Source organism: Cygnus olor, chromosome 5 (assembly GCF_009769625.2).
Source record: "Cygnus olor isolate bCygOlo1 chromosome 5, bCygOlo1.pri.v2, whole genome shotgun sequence".
Lineage (NCBI taxonomy): Eukaryota > Metazoa > Chordata > Aves > Anseriformes > Anatidae > Cygnus > Cygnus olor.
In genome coordinates, this window is record NC_049173.1 from 22,873,907 (window position 1) to 22,892,470 (window position 18,564).

Below are 18,564 nucleotides of genomic sequence, written 5' to 3' on the forward strand. Positions count from 1 at the left end.
AACAAAGGATTACCGTTTCTGAGACCTTCAGGACTAGCTTTCAACAGGAAAATTAAGAACAAATAGGAACTGGGAGCATAACAACCTTGTTGGGTCTAGTCCATAAGCCTTGAAAAAAGGCTATAGGAAACTATGGTGCAGGAGGAGAGGGGGGTGCACTAGGCACGATACAACCAGGCTTGCTACCTCTGCTTTTTTGAATCCAGCAGCTACTGTGATCCTAATAGTTCCAGTGCAGATAAACAGAAAAGGAGAAGACATCTCTGTGAGATATCAGACTTTCTACGGAAAGTATCCAGGAAACAATCTCAGAGAAAAGGATTCATTTCCAGGAATGGCTGCCGATGATTGAAGGGATCAGTTCAGTCCTGCATCTCTGATCCCCCAAAATGATAAGATGGAGCAAAGTTGAGAATGTAACTTAAGAGCAGATTTTAAATAAATAAATAAATAAATAAATAAATAAAAGAGAGTTTTTCAGATCCACATGAACTCACAACAAACTCTTAAAGTCATAGATTTACACTCCTGCCTCCAGTCATGATGGAGATCTGCTGTGGTCTTACCCTGGGTAGTGCAGGAAGCATCTTTGGGGGCAAGAAGCCATTTTGGAGGTACCACAGAAAAAGGCCCCTATTTCATGGTCTTCAAGTCTTTCTGTTTTTAGAAATTTCTCTATTCATTCCCCTGATTTCTCCTACGTCCCACAGAAGGAAAGACACTACCTGTATGTTGGAACCCACTGCTTCAGCATGGGTTAGGATGAGGATCTACCTGCCTACACCTGATGGCAATGAAAAGGGATTTTTCATGGGATTAGAAAAGTACCAAAGGAGAATGCTCCCACTGAGCCTTTAGAATGGGCCTGTGAGGTAAAGGATGGGATCCCATCTCCCATCAAAAGCCCCTGGAAATTCCCAGCTCCAGGCCATCTGTCCCCCAAGGGACCATCTGTTCCTGGTGAGCAACACCACAGGAGGGTGTGTTTACTAAGACAAGCAGATTGAAACTTGGCAGGGTCTGTGAGTAAGCAATAGGAGGCCTTTAAATGCAGACTTTCTATTTGCAGTATGTGGAGTTTGCATGTGTGTGTTTCCTTCAACCACCCATATACCACAGGGGAAAGCATTCAAAACAGGACCCAAAATAGAACAACTTGTGTGACTCACAGCCCTGTCACTCTGAGTTACATACTCACCAGAAATCCCTGGCAAAGAAGTGTTAGGTGCTACACACCCTCCTCACTGACAGCTGTAAATGACCCTAAAGGAAAACCTACCCTATATATACATATATATATATCATGTGCTAAAGGCATCTCACTCAACAGTGCTCTTACCTCCAAATGGGCACTGTTCCAGCACGGTGCTATGAAGGTTTGGTTCTGCTGGCTGCACCACATCTCTGGGAAGAAACAGCAGAGAGGACCAGCTCCCTCCTGTGTGCAAAGCACAGGCCTGGCTGCCTGCAAGGATTAAGGCATGACATACAGTATTATTAACACCACTGTCCTTAGCCATATTTCTATCTCCCTGGGATTTTCATCTAAGAAAGTTATTCTTTTCTTCTGCTCCATAAAGGTGCTCTTTTGCTCTTCAGTAGTTGCCATGGTCCTCCCACAGAAGTTCATATTTTAGAGGTCACTGAATCTGGTTTTTGTCTACAGAAACAAAAAGGTCCATGAGCATTGCCAGTTTTGGCTGGGTAATATCAGTTTCCCTGTCAGATAAACAGCAACCAGCTTAAAAATTTCTCTGGAAATATATTTCTGATAAAATATTTTTGACAAGCTTCTTGAATTTTACTTAAGAATGTCCAGTATTTGAAAATATTTTGGCCTCTAATGAAAGAACTAAAAACAGTTAAAAAAATTAAAGCAAGAATGAAGAAAAATGAGGATTTTCTTTGTCAAAACCCAAAAGCCTTGAAGACAAGTTTCAGTCAGAAAAGATAAATAAAAATTTTGGAGTGGAAAAAGCTCATGTTGTGTTTGGCTCCAGCCATCCCCTTTTGCACCATGTTGGCCAGGTGGACTGTGTGATACAAATAGCAAACAGGTTTTCTGTGTGTACTCATGTCTCTCTCTAGTGGAAAGCCCTCATCACTACACAGATACAGATAACAGCATGGGATCTTCAGTTCACTTGTGGGAGACCTGCTCCCCATGGATGCCCTGTGCATCCCAGGGCTGATGCTGCCCCATGCCTGGGGCAGAGCTCTCCCACCTTTAACAGGAGCCCTCTCTTTTGCCCCTTGCCCCAAAGCAGGGCTGTGCCATGGCTTAATAGAGCCGTACTATTTTGGAGAGGGGGAAGACTTTGTTGTCATATCTAGAGCTAAATCAGTACCCCAGAAGTGCTGGCATTTAGGGATTTGAGTCAGATCCATTTGCACTGTGAAGGACAATAATCAAGAAATCTTCAAAAGTCTTGTTAAACGCATTAAACCCTTCTGTGAGGCAGGAGCTAACCCACAGAAGGAGAGAGACCTCATCCAAATTCTCAGGCTGGACACCCATCGGCTGCCAGCCCGCTCTGCCCGACACCTCCTAACCCTTAGGGACAAGGAGGTAACGTATGAGGCACGGCCCTGGGTCCCTGCTCACAGCCCTACTCAGCCACCTGGAGGCTCTGCTTTAGGCTCGGATGCAGTAGCTCTGAGCCCACTGGTGTGAAGCACGTGCTCCCCTGTCCCTCGTTGTGCTGGGACCCACTGTGGCCAGCATTATTACAAAGCCCCCAGGACAAGCTGCGTTGGGTCCACAAGCAGTGCCACGCTGCACAGTGATCAGTGCCAAGCGGGGGCAGCCCACCGAGCAGATATCATGCTTGCACATGGCTGGGTTTTACTCTCAGCAGCAACAAATAAGCACCATCAGACTGGCGGAGGTGGGAGCTGTGCAGAGCAGAGAGGGCGGCTAACACTTCACCCTCTCCCTCTGCAGTGTCAGGGGAGGCCAGGCTTTCCTGGGGTGTATAGCCTGTGATGACTCCTATGGTCCATGTTTCCTTAGGAGTACCAAGTCACCCAAGGTTTCCCTGCTGCCATGCAGTGTGAACAGGCTGTTCCGGACTCAAGGCCAGAATCAGAGACTTCGCACTTGCAGCACTGCCTCCATTTCACAGAGGTGGGAACTGAGAGGTGCTGAAAGCAGAAAGCCTCCATTATAACTGCGAGATGCCTGACTGCAGGCCTCTTGGAGCTGATGGGCAGATGTGTGGAGCCTTGACAGATCCTGCTGTTCAGAGGTTGATCTGCAGGTGATCTACACCTGGGTTATCACTAATAAGGCTCTTCAAATAACTGGACAGATTTGAAAAGTTGGGTCTAAATGATATGCCTGAGTCTCAAAGTGTGGGCAAGACATAGCTGGGAGCAGCAACAATCTTCAGGCAGTTTCTTTGGTCTAACCACCAAGTCTTCTCATCCTGTGAGCCCACCTTTGACTGGAGATTTTATGATACAGGACCCCGTGTTAATTCTATATAAACATATTAACATAGATTCCATGTTAGAGATCAGTATTAGGTTTCTAAGTGGTTGTATGTATTTCTAAGTATTTCAAATGTGTTGGGAAGAGAGCAGTGGGTGCAAATAAGTGCTGAGAGCACCACTGCCCTTGAGCTAAGCTGTATGTACAGTGCCCTCTCTGCTTACACTAAGCAAGGCTGAAGACTGCAACATACTTTACATGGGAGAGATGGCTATCACGTACAAGCATGAGCTTTGCATCATAGAGTAACAGGCATAAAGCTATTTACTCATTTCATTTGGGATACAAAGTCAAGGGGCTACTCAAAACAAAATAAAAGCATTTCAGAGAACTCTTGAAACTCCCTTTGGCTTGTCTGTCAGAAATTGGCAGAAAATCTAAGTGGTACCTTTGATTACCTACTTTGCAATACATGTCTAACACAGGATGACAGCAGTGACTGTCAAGGCAAGTGCCTCCTTTGTTTGAATGCAATATTTGCTGTTTACTAATAAACTAATTGACTGAGTCTGGCTGTTGGAAGCCACGAGTTTTGTCTGCTATGAACCCTGTACATATCTAATGCCTATTGGCTAGAGGTCAAAAAACAAAGGCATTTTCTCTCCCCCTCTGCTTACAGAGCCATAACAATTTTGAAGTGATGGGTTTAAAGGTCCACATCACTTTTTGTTTCTTGAACAATCTTTTCCTCACAGTATTTCAGTTACACTTTATCACCGGCAGGATCTAAGCAGCAGCTATCGAGCCTGACTCTAAATCTCATCCAGCCCTGCCTTTCCCTGTGGCCACAGAGGGAAATCTTTAGTGCCAGGAGCTCTGCCGCTTCACCTCCTGACACAATATTATTTCATCGTAACCTGTCCAGTGAGCAAATTGCCTCTTTGGCCCCCTCACTGTCTCTGCATGAGGGCTGGGCTATTGATTGTGACACCGTGCCGGTGCACGCAGGGCGATTCCAGGAGAGGAGGGATCGATGAGAGCATAATCGCTGCCTTGCCAGCAGCAGCTGGGGAAGGGGAGCCACAGCACAGCTCAGCGGCAGAAAAAAGCTGACACTGCTTCTGGAGCATCTTCCTTCTGGTGTCCCGCCGTGAGGCCAGGGACACGGCCACTCTGCCTCCTGGGGAACCGGTGACGGTTATTCCCACAGCAATGGTGTTGCAGCTGCTTAAGGAGAAGCAGAGAGCTGCAGAAGAGAGGAGAGAATGGGTAAAGGATTTGCATCTAGGAAGGAGGCACTGAGGGAAGGGTTGGTGGAGAGAGTGCAGTGGAGCTGCAGGCCAGATATTCCTCCAAGGTGCATGTGCATTTCAATCGTGGAAGATCGGTCTGGAAGGGAGACTTTCAGGGTTATATAACCCATCCTGCTGCCCCAAGGGAAGGCCTGATATACTTACACCATTGTGAGGCTGCAACCCTGGCTCAGGAAGGCACACAAAGCTATAAAATGGACCAGAAACCAGCATTCTCATCTTTAATACAGGAGTGTAGGCTTCAAAGACTGTAACATAGAGTGACCAAAATCATGGCAACATATTATATGTTGGAGAGGTCCATTGTATAGGCAGCACCTTCTTCATTAAAGATAAACACATGAATCTTCATATCTAATGAGTCCATTAGTTCATCTTGCTCGTATCTTCCATGTTTGTAAGTACCAGATGCTTCAGAAGAAGTTTTCACCACCAGTAAAGAATAACTATATAACAAGTTGCCTATCAGGAAATTCTTTCTTACCACCAAACAAGAGCTAGCTGACACATTTTTAGTATATTGTGACTGCAAATATTTCCACTATCCAGACAGATGCCTAATGCGTTTCAGTGTTCTGCTAAATTCTTGCTCAAATCTTTGATAGCTAACTCAAAACTGGCCTGGAGTATAAAGTTATGTCGATTTTTCTGGTGACTCGGATGGTGGAGGGTCCACAGAAGCAATCAGAACAATGACAATGGCTCAGTGGGTTGTGCTGGGTGCCTCATTTATCTGTTTTGTGCCTCAGTTTCCCTACCGAGTGAATAGGAAAAACAATGTGCATCAGTTAAGTAGAGAGAATCAAATTGGTTAGGTTGTAATGATCACAAAAGGATCATACTTGCAGATTTTACTATAGAAATTAACACATATGACAACAGATTTGTCCAGAAAGGCCCAAGATGAGAAAGCAGCCAAAGGCGGCTCTCATTTCATCCTGGGTATACCTGTATTACAACACATCAGAAAGAAACTCTGTTCAAGGAGAAGTGGATGGCCTTTCTAAAAGGCTGTTTTTCCTTCATAGCAGATATCATGAGCTAATTAATTGAAAATGTTGGCTAGGTTTTAATTTTTCTCATTTATTGTCATACTTATCCTTTTAATTTTCAACCCTGCCTATTGCCAGAAGACTCTAACATGTTAAACAATAATGCTAAGCATCTAAAACAGGGCTCTCACAGCCCTTCGTACCAATCGAATCACAGAACCATAGAATGGCTCGGGTTGGAAGACACCTTAAAGATCACCTTGTTACAACACCCCCTGCCATGGGCAGGGATGCCACCCACTAGATCAGGTTGCCCAGGGCCTCATCCAGCCTGGCCTTGAACACCTCCAGGGATGGGGCATCCACAGCTTCTCTGGGCAGCCTGTGCCAGTGCCTCACCACCCTTTGAGGGAAGAATTTCTTCCTAATATCTAATCTAAATCTCCTCTCTTTTATTTTAAAACCATTCCCCCTTGTGCTATCACTATCTGCCTGAACAAAAAGTTGTCCTCCATCTCTTTTATAAGCCCCCTTTAAGTACTGAAAAGCTGCAATAAGGTCACCCCGGAGCCCCCTCTTCTCGAGCCTGAATGTCCCCAGCTCTCTCATCCTTTCTTCACAGAAGAGGTGCTCCAGCCCCCTGATTGTCTTCACGGCCCTCCTCTGGGCCTGCTCCAACAGCCCCACGTCCTTCTTGTGCTGGGGACCCCAGACCTGGATGCAGCACTCCAAGTGGGGCCTCACAAGGGCAGAGCAGAGGGGGACAATCACCTCCCTCCCCTGCTGGCCACTTTTGATGCAGCCCAGGATGCAGGTGGCCTCCTGGGCTGCAGGTGCGCACTGCTGGCTCACGGCAAGCATTTTGTACACCAGAACCCCCAAGTCTCTCTCCACAGGTCTGCTCTCAACAGGTTCTTCACCCACTCCGTGCTCATGTCTGGGATTGCCCCACCCCAGGAGCAGCACCTTGCACTTGGCCTTGCTGAGCCTCATTAGGTTCACATGGGCCCACTTTTCTAGCTTGTCCAGGTAATAGACGGTGTCTTATTGCCCCCACCAGACAAACAGGGCAACCAAGGCATGCTTAGAGGGAAAATACCCGTTTGACAGCAGAGACAAGCATGGAGTCTACCAACATGGGGAGATTTATTTGGGTATTATTTGTGAAGTACTATGAAGATTAGAAGTCCTAAGTATTATCCCTTTTCATATGATGCTTGGTGCATTGTCTTTAATTTCAAAGGCTCCTGAGAAGACAGGCTGGCAAGCAGTGGTTCCTGCATTTTGCACCACTGCAACCTTCACTGAGCTTTCCAAACACAGATGCAAATTCAGACTTGCCAAACATGTCAATCTCTGAAGAAACTTAGCACAGCCAAACTCAAGCACATTCCCTACATCAGACACCAGCTGTGCCAAACACAACTCTGACAGATTCTCCTCCCAGCTTAGCACCTTTCCGCATGTTGGCTTGGGTATTACTAGAACTCAAGGAGAAACTTTGGCATGGTACTCCCATGGTGTCCGTATTTGTTGGTGACTCTCCATCACTGACACAGCCTGCTGTTTGCAATTCTAGCTTTACAGACTCATCCAGGGAGTAAATGCAGGTGATTTATTGACTAAACACCCACTGACAGATGGGTGCTCTCGTGCACTGACACAGCCAGGGACAGAGTATTTTATCTCACCTCCATTCAGTCAACAAAACCCTCCAGTACGGGCTCACACCAGCGATGCCCAGACAGGAGCAATGGTGGTGGCAGAACAGGGCACCGAGTTACCAGCAGGACCATGAAAACAACTTCTTCACTCAGGGTACTCCTGCAGCAAGGAGTGATTGGGGCTATAGTGTGGGCTCAAAGGCGTCCTGCAGGTTAGGTCTGCTGTGGCCAAAAATAAAGCTAGATTCAAACTTCTGCAGAGTAGTGTGTTAGATTTAAGATCCAAACTAGGCCTGTGTTCACTGGTACTTATAGTCATCAGCTTTTGACCACAAACACCGAGGTGTTTCCACAACTGGAAGTCCCTTGCCCAGATCTGTGTAAAGTGCTGTTATTTTGAGACTTTGCCTCAGGGATGCACGTAAGTCCAGGGGAGCTCCCACTGGAACTGGGGCCTTGCAGGAATCAAAGCCTACTTTCAAAAGTCAGGTACGCCAGGCTAAACTACACCCACTTTCTTCTGTTTTCATTCCATTGCAATGTCACAAGCAACTTTCTGCCACCTTGATGAAGGAAAATCATGGCATTAATAGCACAATGCCAAAACTCAGAGGCTAGGGCATTATAGCAGTTCTGAAATCCATGTGGAAAACCAAAATTCAACAGTGACCTCATGCCAGCAAGCAGCCAGCCAGCCAAGGGCCTGATGTGATGTCCCGATTTGCTTCCAAAGCACATTACTGCTTTTCTCATGGTGCTAAGAACCATGGCCAGTGGCTGCCCAGCCCCGAGAGTTCTCCTTCTCTTGCAGGCCTTGCAGAGTCTGCATCCTCCAGGAAGGATGAATTGCTCAGAAGAGCCCGTTTTTCAGAGCTTCACATATTGCAGGAGCCAATGTTTGCTCCAAGTGCTGCCTTTGTCACCCTGGCAGGGACCAGATGGGAAAGAACCAACACATTGGTGGTATCTCCAGCTCCATCTGGAAAAGGCAGCACAAGAAGTCCTGCTCTGGAAATTCAGGCTTGGCAGGAGGGCAGGGAAGCAGCGATGGGCTCTAACCACTGACAGCAGGACACACAGGAGAGGCTGAGCAAGAAAGGCCAGTACTGAAACAGAAGCACCAGGCTGAAGGAAAGCACCAACACTCAGATCTTGGCAGCCCAGCCTTTTTCCTCCCTAACATGCAGCAAGCACAGAAGAAAACGGGACCCAGCCAAACCCCAGCTCTGCTGTTCTCTGGCTGGGATGCCTATGTGCAGAACAGCTCACTCCACACACACTGGAAAAGAAAACCAGAAATTGTACAGGGGCTCTTACATGAGGTTTGGACATCTTTTGTCTCTTCACTTGTCATATTACATCATCCTAGGGACTGGCACAATATATGTCCTTATGTTTAGATGATGTAGAGATGCAAAGTCAGTTGATATAGAAAAATGGTTTGTTATTAACTCCCCAGTTCCCCGAGCTTCATCCAAGCCTGGCACAGACAGCGGTAGGGAGGGAGGAGGCAGGCATGTCACTTCATGTTTTGATCAAAGATTTAACTTTGCTATTGATTCATCCAAGCTCATTTACCTCCCTCCTACACCTGAATTCTTCCCAGCATCACTGACTCTGTCTCTGATACTTAAACATCAAGCCAAAGAATTCCCTCCTCAAAACTGTGTGCTGTGAGAAAGCGAAGGCAAAGTATCGTTCTGAGAAGCTCAGAGCTTTCCATCACACACTGGCCTCCTGCCTTCAGGCTCAGCTTGCAGCAGAGAACAACTTTGTCATCACTTTCAATCCAAGTGCTTTAATGCGGACATCACCGAGGGAGAATAAACACAAAGCGCAGTGCTGCTTCGCAGAGTCACTCCTCTGATGTTCCCAACAGTATGTGCCACTTATGCAGTGCTTTCCCTCCTCAGATCTCAAAGGAGCAGGCTTGCTGTCAATTTGATCATGCAAAGGGCTTCTCCTCACACCTTGGTCCCAGAATGAGATTAACAGATTAGAAGAGACTTCAGGAAAGAGCAATCAATGACAATGGGACTGAAGGAGCTGATTTACAAATTAAAATAAAGCAAGCTTAAAATAGCTGTAAAACACAGTTGGTGTACCTATGCTACTAGATGTTTGTGATAGCAATTAATAAGATTACCAGTAACTAACCATACATCATACAAAATAACCATACAACAGCAGAATTAAAGAGGCAATCATCTTCAAATATTGGCAGACAATACATCTGGAGAAGAGATAATATGAGGGTGAAACTATGGAAAAGAACAAAACGGAAAAGAACAAAAAGAAGGCCATAAAATAAATCTAAGATGAATATTAGCGTAAATTTATTGGAAATCCATGTAGTACAGGAATCAGAACTGGAGCACTAATTTCCCTTGTTTGCTACAAGGTGCTTTAGTTTATGAAGCTAAATACAGAGGAAGATATCCATGGGGAAACAATTCTCCAGGCTGGAGGGGACTCTAGGCTTCACCCGTAAAGAGGGTGACAAAGCTGCCTTGGCCCCCTTGCTAAACCAAGTTTAATTCCTCAAGGAGATTTGGCAATGATCTCATACTCAGTATCACATCACATTGAGAGAAAAAGTCCAAATCGATTGCTATTCATATATTAGATGGGCAAACAGACAGCAGCTGCAGTGTCGCCCACTTATTCTGAATTAGCAACGACTGTCTTGCAATTCAGCCTTTGAGCTTTTCTAAAACACGAGCAGGGAGAGACCATCATAATGTCTGTGATAATGACTGGGTGTGTGGATCAGGAAGCCGAAAATTATTTCTCCTAAACTGCTTTCTTAGAAGAGGACATGCGTTCAGATTTGGCTGGTTTGTCTGAAACCATGCCTGTGATCATCTCACGTACCCAGTTTGTGCACTGGGACATATCGCCACGCTGATTTCAGTTCAACTATCACATCAAAGAAGTAAAAATCACACCACGACCTTAAACTAACCTTCCACTGCTACATTATTTAATAATTTAATAACAATTATCATCTGGAAATTACAATTATACCATGCAGAAACCCAGATAAAATGCCAGTTTGATTGCACACTCAAAATGCCTACACTTTCCAGAAAAACAAACAAGCCTCTATGATAGATTAATGTTATGGGCCAGATCCCAACCGAGAATAAACTGGCAACCCCATTTTGTGGCACAAGTTTATATCTACTCCTGAAGATGTAGTCCAGTGACTACAAAACAACCAGATCAGCAAATCCATCCACAGCACTTAGCAGAAGTGTACACAGGTATATATTACACATGCATGCTCACTGTGGGTCATGCATTTATAGAGCAAACTAGAGGAGTTAAGCGTGCACTGTGAGGCGTTCAGTCCTTTGAGGTGAGCAGCAGGGGTGATGGCACTGTTGTATCGAAATCAGATATGAAGGCATGAACGTGTAGACATGGCTGAGCACTGTGACAGCTGTGCTAATACTCGAGGACTTGCGTAGTGCAGGATGTATGGGAATTTGTGGTTTTCTTGCTCTGAGAAAAGACTTTCAGCAACCTCAGCTGTAGGCTACTGGTGTCTGAGGGCAGGGGAGCATATGTGTGCCCACATATAACATCCATCTTTGCAGGCTGTTCCTGGATGTAGTATGTAGTATGTGTGCGCCCACAAACCTGTGTGCTGTAGCAGCAGTTTTAGTGGATCCTGAATCAGACAAAAAGAGTGCTCTGGTCTTCCACATTCAAGACTGAGCTAAGTCAGCAACCTAGCCTCACAGGAAAGCTGTAGACACCGGGGGAAGTAGGCTTTACCTTATGCAGCTGGATCAGCTGAACAGAAGTCCAGGTCTGCACACCCTGGCTCCAGCTCTTAGCCAGTTCCCACTCTCCCTTCCCATCCTATACAAGCAGCCCAGCACCTACAAATACCTGCACAGGCAAAACTGTAGTCCTTGACTTAGGCTTGTAGTATTTGTGCAGGCCGCCTGACCCACCCAAACACCCGGCTGCTCCAGGAGCGTGCCCAGGTGCAACCAGGAGAGCTGCTCGTTGCGGGTACAGCTTTGCCTCTACATCCAATTAGCAATGCAAAGCTGCACCCACAACAGACTATGCATTCAGGCCTAGTGTCCAAAAAAAAGTGGCCTATTTTCTGATGCTCTTATTAGCATTGAATGCCTTCCCTCCTCGCCCAGACACATCGCTGGGAAAGCAGGAGACGAGGGCTCCAGCCTTTGTGCATAATCAGGCGGGGCAAGCTATCTGACCCACGCACGCCTCCGCCTCCCCCCGCTCCAGTTAGTGCTTTCGTCACGCCGAGCTCCTGCGCTGTGGTTTCCAGGAGAATTTCCACTCGGTGCTCAGAGAGCTGAAACCTTTAGATTAATCCCAGATCTGTCAGCCTCCATCATTTTCAAGCAGGGCTGCGAGCTCCAGGGCACTCAGTTACTTTCTCTAGTGCTGAGGAGCCTTAAGCCTCTTGCTCTTGCTCTCCTGGAGAGTGGACAGCCGCGCTCCTCTCCCTCCCATCCTGAGATGACCCTGAATCTGTGGCCGGTCTGGTTGCAGCAGATTCTCCCCGGATCAAATGATTTATTTTGTTTTCTCTCCTTCAATGAATTTTGACTTGATCTGTGAAGCTGAAGCCAAGTAGGAGCCAAAGGCTGCTAGCATGCCCCTGGCTCCCTTACCAAGGCTGCCCAAGCCCCTAACCACTCTTACTGGCACCATAATCCTGTTTGTTTAGTGCAGGTGTGGAAATGAGCCTAAAAACCCCACACAGAAACTCTTCAGCAATTTCTCTGATAGCTCAACACTCCTAGTAGGGTCAGGTGGATTGAGTTTCTGCTCAGATCTAGCTCTGGTTAGACTAAACCTGATTTGTCTGTTGGTGATCAGCAGCCAGAGAAATCTCTTTCCCCTACCCAGCTGACCATCATTGCCAGTTATCTACCCCCCACCCCATCCCCATCTAAAACAGTGTTCAGCAATCTTTCATTCAGGGAATTTGCATCCTTTGCTTCTGCTTCCCTCTACCTTGTTTGTTCTGCTCTGCCCTGGGCAATAGCAGTGGCTGTCGACCCAAGGTGGCAGTGCCTAGGCCGAGTGCCTGGTGCTTGGGACCATACAGTATGGGCCCCAAGTGCTTTGTGCTCATGAATCCTGTATGGAACAATGCGTGGAGAACACCTCCACTGAGCTCTTACCTCCTGGAGATGCTGCATAGCTAATCCAGTACCAGCAGGACCCTTGTAAGTGGCAGGCATGGCCATCTGGAGCAAGCAGAAGAGAAAGAGGATTTGTAAAATTTCTTACTAATCAGTAAATTCTGGGCTCAGTACTGTACAAAGCACGGGGCAAGAACTGATCTCTGCCCCATTGACCTATAATCCACTATGGCATTTCTTTCCAGCCCACTCTGGTCTAAGGAAGGGGGATATGACTACTCAACCTGCAGCTGGCTATGCTGTTTTCCCCCCTTGTGCTCATGGCATGGGTATGGAAGCACTCTGTGAGCTGAGCCCTGCTGAAGTCACCGCTGCTGGAGGGATGTCAAGTGATACAGCAGCAGCTGGTGGAGCAAAACCATCCTGGTCTTGCCTGCTCTGCATTCACTATGACCCTCCACCATTGTGGCAGCTGAGAGGCTGGTGTGAGGAGCTGGTCTGTACCAGAGCAAGTGTACCCACCTGTGAGCTGCCCAAAACCAGGTGTTTTGACCTTGCCAATGACAGGGAACTGCTGGGCAAAGAGAAAAGCATGATGCCAAAGCCCGGTGGGGAGACAGGAAATGAAGTAGAAATAAAACAGTGAGGGGTCGGAAGCTCTGTCCCTGAGAAAGTCTTTGCAGGCCCTAAAATCACAGAGTGGTTTGGGTTGGAAGGGACCTTAAAGACCACCTGGTTCCAACCCCCTGCCATGGGCAGGGACACCTCCCACCAGAGCAGGTTGCCCAAGGCCCCATCCAGCCTGGCCTTGAGCTCCTCCAGGGATGGGGCAGCCACAGCTTCTCTGGGCAGCCTGTGCCAGTGCCTCACCACCCTCTGAGGGAAGAATTTCTTCCTCATGTCTAATCTAAACCTACCAGAAAGCCAGATAACATGATCAGAGAGTTACTAGTAACCACTGCCCAGGACTCCAGGACTTTTCCTGGACTCCTCCCCTTCACACAGGTGCTCTGAGATGTGCTAAAGACACCCAGGCCAAGCCCTGTGTCCCAGGCACCAGATCATGCCCCATAACCCAACAGCACCAGAAGTAAGAGCAATCCTAGCCAAGGGCCTCCACGGGGACTGTTTGAAGCTCCAGATACAACCCAGAACACAAACCCCATGCACCCTACCAGGGATGCTGAGGAAATGCCTCTTGCTGTGACCCAAGAGGAGCACACATGCAGAGTCTCCAGCCCGCAGACCCCTGTAAGATGGCCACATTCATGGCCCTGCTGCAGGTGGCTGCGATCCTGCCCTCCACATCCCTGCGAGCAGGGACACGAGAGCTCCTCAAGGTGCCAGGCTCGCTGCTTAAGCAATTATCCCTTCTGTGAATACCTCCTGCTTGTGTGTGGAAAGCAGAGATACTCTGGCACGGGGCACTGTGAAAACAGTTTAACCCTTCAGCATGTAACAAATAAATCCCATTATTCCAGCTCCCTGGCTAGCGCTCCCTCCAGCCTGCGCTCCCCGAATCCCTTTCGAGAGCAGCTGAATCAATGTTTGACTTGTACAAACAGCTGCCTGACTGCAATTTGGAAGGGATTCAGATGGGGATTACGGCAAGGCAGTGGATAAAAATCTATTACATGGCAGTATTTATTCTAGATCCCTGTGGCACTCGCTGTGAACTCTGGCAGCATCTTCTGTTCCGTACGCACTGGCACACGTGCAGGGCACTGGGAAGAATCTCTTTCAGGAGAGTGTGGGGCAGAGCAGTGGGAGGAAAGGGCCAGGATCTGGGATCTGGACTGGGCACCCATTTCCAAGCCAGACTGACCTCGATACCGTGCATCCTCCCAGGGGGTGGGGATATCTTTAGTTGAGGAGAACTTGGAATTGCTGAAATTGCATTGTTTTGATGGCCCAGAGGACCTGAGCCAGCCCCGATTTACCAAAGATCAATAGTTCTGGCTCAGTGCATTTGTATCTGAGATCAAAATCCAACCCTGCCTTTCTCTTTATTCACAGAAATGACCCAAGCCCCCAGTCAGCAGCAGAAGCTCCCTGGGGAGCTGGAAGGCCACCAGATCTGGGACCACAGGAGTGACCTCGCAGCGAGCCCCACGCTGCTGCTCTCTGCAGGCAGACTACCAACAAGAGGAGCAGGGCAGCCAAGAGGCAAGGGGAGCTTAAGCAGCAACCTCTGAGATGAGGTGACCTGGGAACAGGGCTGCAAATAGCCCACTCTTTGGGCTCCCCCAGGCCACCACTGCTGGCCCAGCTAGGTAGGAGCATCCTAGGGTAGGCATCCAGCCCCTGGACCCTCCGTCCCTTTACAGCACGCACACAAACTCCGCTGGCACGAGGGAGCGCGGTGAAGGCCAGGGCAGCGCTGCGATACGTGGCTGACTTAACAGGCTGTGGCAGGGCTGTCCAGCAGCAAAGAGAGGCGGAGAAGCCACCACTCTCGAAAAAGAGAGAGAGAGAGGAGAGGTCCAATGGGGCTGAATTACCCATCCCTAGCTTCACCTCTTCTTGTGTCAAATACCAGATTGTCATCTGCCAGAAGTACATCACGTATCGAGGGAAACAGATCTCTCTCTACCGGTGCTGCGTTATTTCTCCACAGATGACAGTGGTAAGAGCAAAATGAGCACCAGCCAAGCCCCCTCGCCTTGGTGTCGCCAGCAAGGCAGCGCACACAGCCACCCTGCTCCCTGGCAGCGTGCGCTTCTGGGCTGAGCGACGCAGAGATGACAGCAGCAAAGGGACTGAGAAGGGCTGCAGGAGCCTGCGCCAGTTTGGGGGGCCCAGCGATGAGGGACCTGCTCTGAGCACGGCCGCAGACTTCAGAGCCCAAAGGGGCCGTGTCCTCAGCGCCTAACAGCTCCCTCCGGGGCCTGCTCACACGGCTGGGTCTGTGCTGGGGTCAGCCCGTGCCAGCGGGTGAAGCTGTCCCACAGGGTGCCAGTGCGAATGCAGAGTAGCAGCGTCTGCTAGCAGGGAGCACCGCAAGCCGCCTCCTCCTCAGCCCTTCCGTGGATCCTGCCGTGGGCTCCTCCTGTACAACCACACAGGCGACTGACCGCCTGGATGGACAGGCTCACGTTAGCCAGCGCTGCTGGGTCACTTTCATAGCTCAGCCATATGAACTTGTAGGTCAAATTTTGGTACCTGTAACCCAGAGGTAAGCCTGCCCTACAACGACGTTGAGAAACTTGGTGAATGGAAAGTTTTCAATGTGCTTTAAGATCACCAGGCAGGAGACGCAAGAGGCAGGCAAAATATTACTATGCATATAACGTTTTATCAGATTATAGAAAATTTTAAAATATTTCATGCACTATCATATAAAGATGAGCTCTATCATACATTATTTCTTACAGGACCCACGCTGCATCAAAAAGAGCAAAACTTTGAAAAGGAAACTAGGAAGGGAGTATAACTCAGATTTCTTTTCCCTAGACTCATTTGTTCCATGTGTTCATTTTTTCCCCTTGCTTCCTCTTTCACTCCAATCCAGTTTCATTTTCCCCCATTCCACCCTGTCTTCCTCCCTCCGCCGTTATTAAATGATTGCTCATTGGGTTTTGTTTTCATGCAGGAGCCAAAAAGAGTAAGAATTAACATGGAGACCCAGAAGCAACACCATGACCGCAGCAGTCAGGTATTTCCTCCAGGTGCACTGCCTGCCCTTTGGAGATGCTGTAGGGCTATCAGCCCGGGGCCCCCAGCTCTGCTGTGGCCACATGGGTTTTCTGAAGGGGCCAGGCTGATGTCACCCTCGAGGAAAGCCTCACCTCTGTGCCGCAGGAGAGCCTCCATCCTTGAGAACAAAATGTGGTCCTCTCCAGTCCCCGGATGCTCAGGTTTACCTGTGCAAGCCCAGCTCTCCCGCCCAACGGGAGATACTCAGGCACTACATTATATACTACTGCTAATGAAGTTGCTTTGTTTGTTCTACTGCTTAAGGGAATAAGTTAATGTCTCAGAATGCCCTTTAACGGTATTTGGCTTTGTTTATTAAATATTTATTTTGCAAGATAAATGTGGATAAGGAGTTCCTGTCGGGATTCCTTCTGGGAGGAGAGAGTCTCAGAGTCTCCGTATGAAATGTCTCAGTATAAAGACGGTACAGAGATCCAGGCTGAGTTCTTATCCCAAACAGCATACACCATCCATCCTTTACAACAGTGTAAAAGATAAACAGTTTAATCTTCCTAATTCTCAGAGTTTATCCCCAGCAGCCAAAAAATAGCGGATCTTACATGCTCACAGGTGTTGTGCCTTTCTTTGCCTGGGGCCAGACACCTTTGTTGTCCCCACCAGTGGTGTGAAATGACTTCTGTTTTCCTCACCTAGAACGACCCCTTACTCTGGCAACTTCAAATATCACAAGGCAGGAGAGAGCCAGGCCATAGTATGTGGGTGCAAAATGTACGTGGGTGGGAGAAAAAGGAATCTCCAGGTTGAAGTAACACAGCTGCATCACGTGCTCTGCCAGCAGGCCTCCACTGCCCCTTCCTCCTGTACACGCACATTGTCTCTGAGAGAAAGCTGTGCTTCTCTCGGGGCCACGACTGATGTTGTGCCTGGGATCTTCTGGGCATCCAAATGCCAGCCCTCACATATTGAGTTTTCCTGGAATAGCTGGTCTGGCCTTCTCCTCTCTGCCCATGCACAGAGCTGGGATTTGATTTGGGGCCTTCTGATGAGAGCCCACTGCAGAGGATCACGCCCACGGTGTCCTCCTGTTGGGAGGGTGACTGCCGGCGTCTCTGGCTGGCAGCAGCTGGAAGGGAGGAAGAGCCACCTCCTCCTGACGTGCCTGGGAGCGGGGCTGCGAGGGAGCGGTGTGGATTCAGCCTCCAGCCACCTGCTGTACGGGAACGGGCAGATCATTACCCGGAGAGCTCTGTAATTTTGCTTCGCAAACGCTTGCCCACTGGCACAGAGCCTGAGGAGTAGAAGGGGGAGAGGGAGGCTGCTCACGGCTCTGCATGCCAAAAAGGCACTTTGCCGTGCACGAGGCCACCAGTGCTCCTGCAGCCAGGAGGCCCTGCAGGCTGAACCCTCTCCGCTGCTCCCTGAGGAGGCTTTTGTGAGAGGGGAGGGAGGAGGGACGAGGGACAAAAGGAGGTAGAGAGGGGAAGAAGAACAAGGGGCTGTTGGAAGGAGAGAAGAAAGTGATGCAGGGCAGGGAAGAGGACATGATGGATGGGGCACGGGGTGCGTGCAGACCATGGGGGTGGGTGGAGAGAGGAGTCCCTGCAAGGGCTGCCAGGAGGAGGGGGAGAGGACGCCATCCCCAGGGCATCCCAAGCAGGCAAGCTGTAGGCACCCTCTGGGGACTGACAGCAAGAGCAAGGAAGAGCTTGCTTGGGACTTTGCTAAATGCACCGAGACTTCCTGGGGAAGCCTGGCTCACATAGGTATATTGCTTGCAGCTACAGCAGCCTGCCATCCCTCCCGCCTCTCCCACCTCACCACGGCTTTAAATTTGTGGGCAAATTTCAGCTACATCTCTAACATGGCTACATCTCCATCTGGTATTATATTTTCACAAGCTTCATGAAAACAGGAAAACAGGTAGAGAAGCCACATTTCTATGAAGAAACATGCTGAAATGTGACTTCTACCCTTAATCCAGCAGAGAACCCCAACACGGGAGTGCTGTTATCAATAAGTTTCACAACCAAGTTCCAATTCCAACTCTCTGAAAAGCAGTTTTTCAGCCAGTCGTTGAGCAAAACCATTACGGTTTGAGCATGGTGGTGCCCCAGATGCTAGTCCATGCTGATACCTGCTCTCCCTCTGATTCTCTTTGAGCCCGTTCCCTGGAGATGTCCCCTCTGAGGTGGCAGCAAGCCGAGCCCTGCTGAGACAAGTGCAAACCCAGGTGCCCAGCAATCATTTTCTTTGAAGAAGCCTTTGGCTCTCCATGCCCTATAACCACTGAGCCCCCACAGCCGTAGGGGTGGGCTGCCCCCTGCGGAGGACGTGAGCTCAGCACACAGCTCCCCGGGCAGCGGGCGC

The 18,564-nt window shown here is 48.8% G+C and overlaps 1 long non-coding RNA gene across 1 annotated transcript in view; it reads right to left on the bottom strand.

Moving 5' to 3' along the window:
• Positions 1-4,463: 4,463 nt before the first annotated feature.
• LOC121071128 overlaps positions 4,464-18,564 on the bottom strand; it is a 33,061-nt gene continuing 18,960 nt past the window's right edge. The window contains exons 2-3 of the long non-coding RNA XR_005820397.1: positions 12,580-12,645; positions 4,464-5,500 (exon numbers count right to left, since the gene is read on the bottom strand). This is a non-coding gene — a long non-coding RNA (uncharacterized LOC121071128). The remainder of the gene's footprint in view (positions 5,501-12,579; positions 12,646-18,564) is intronic.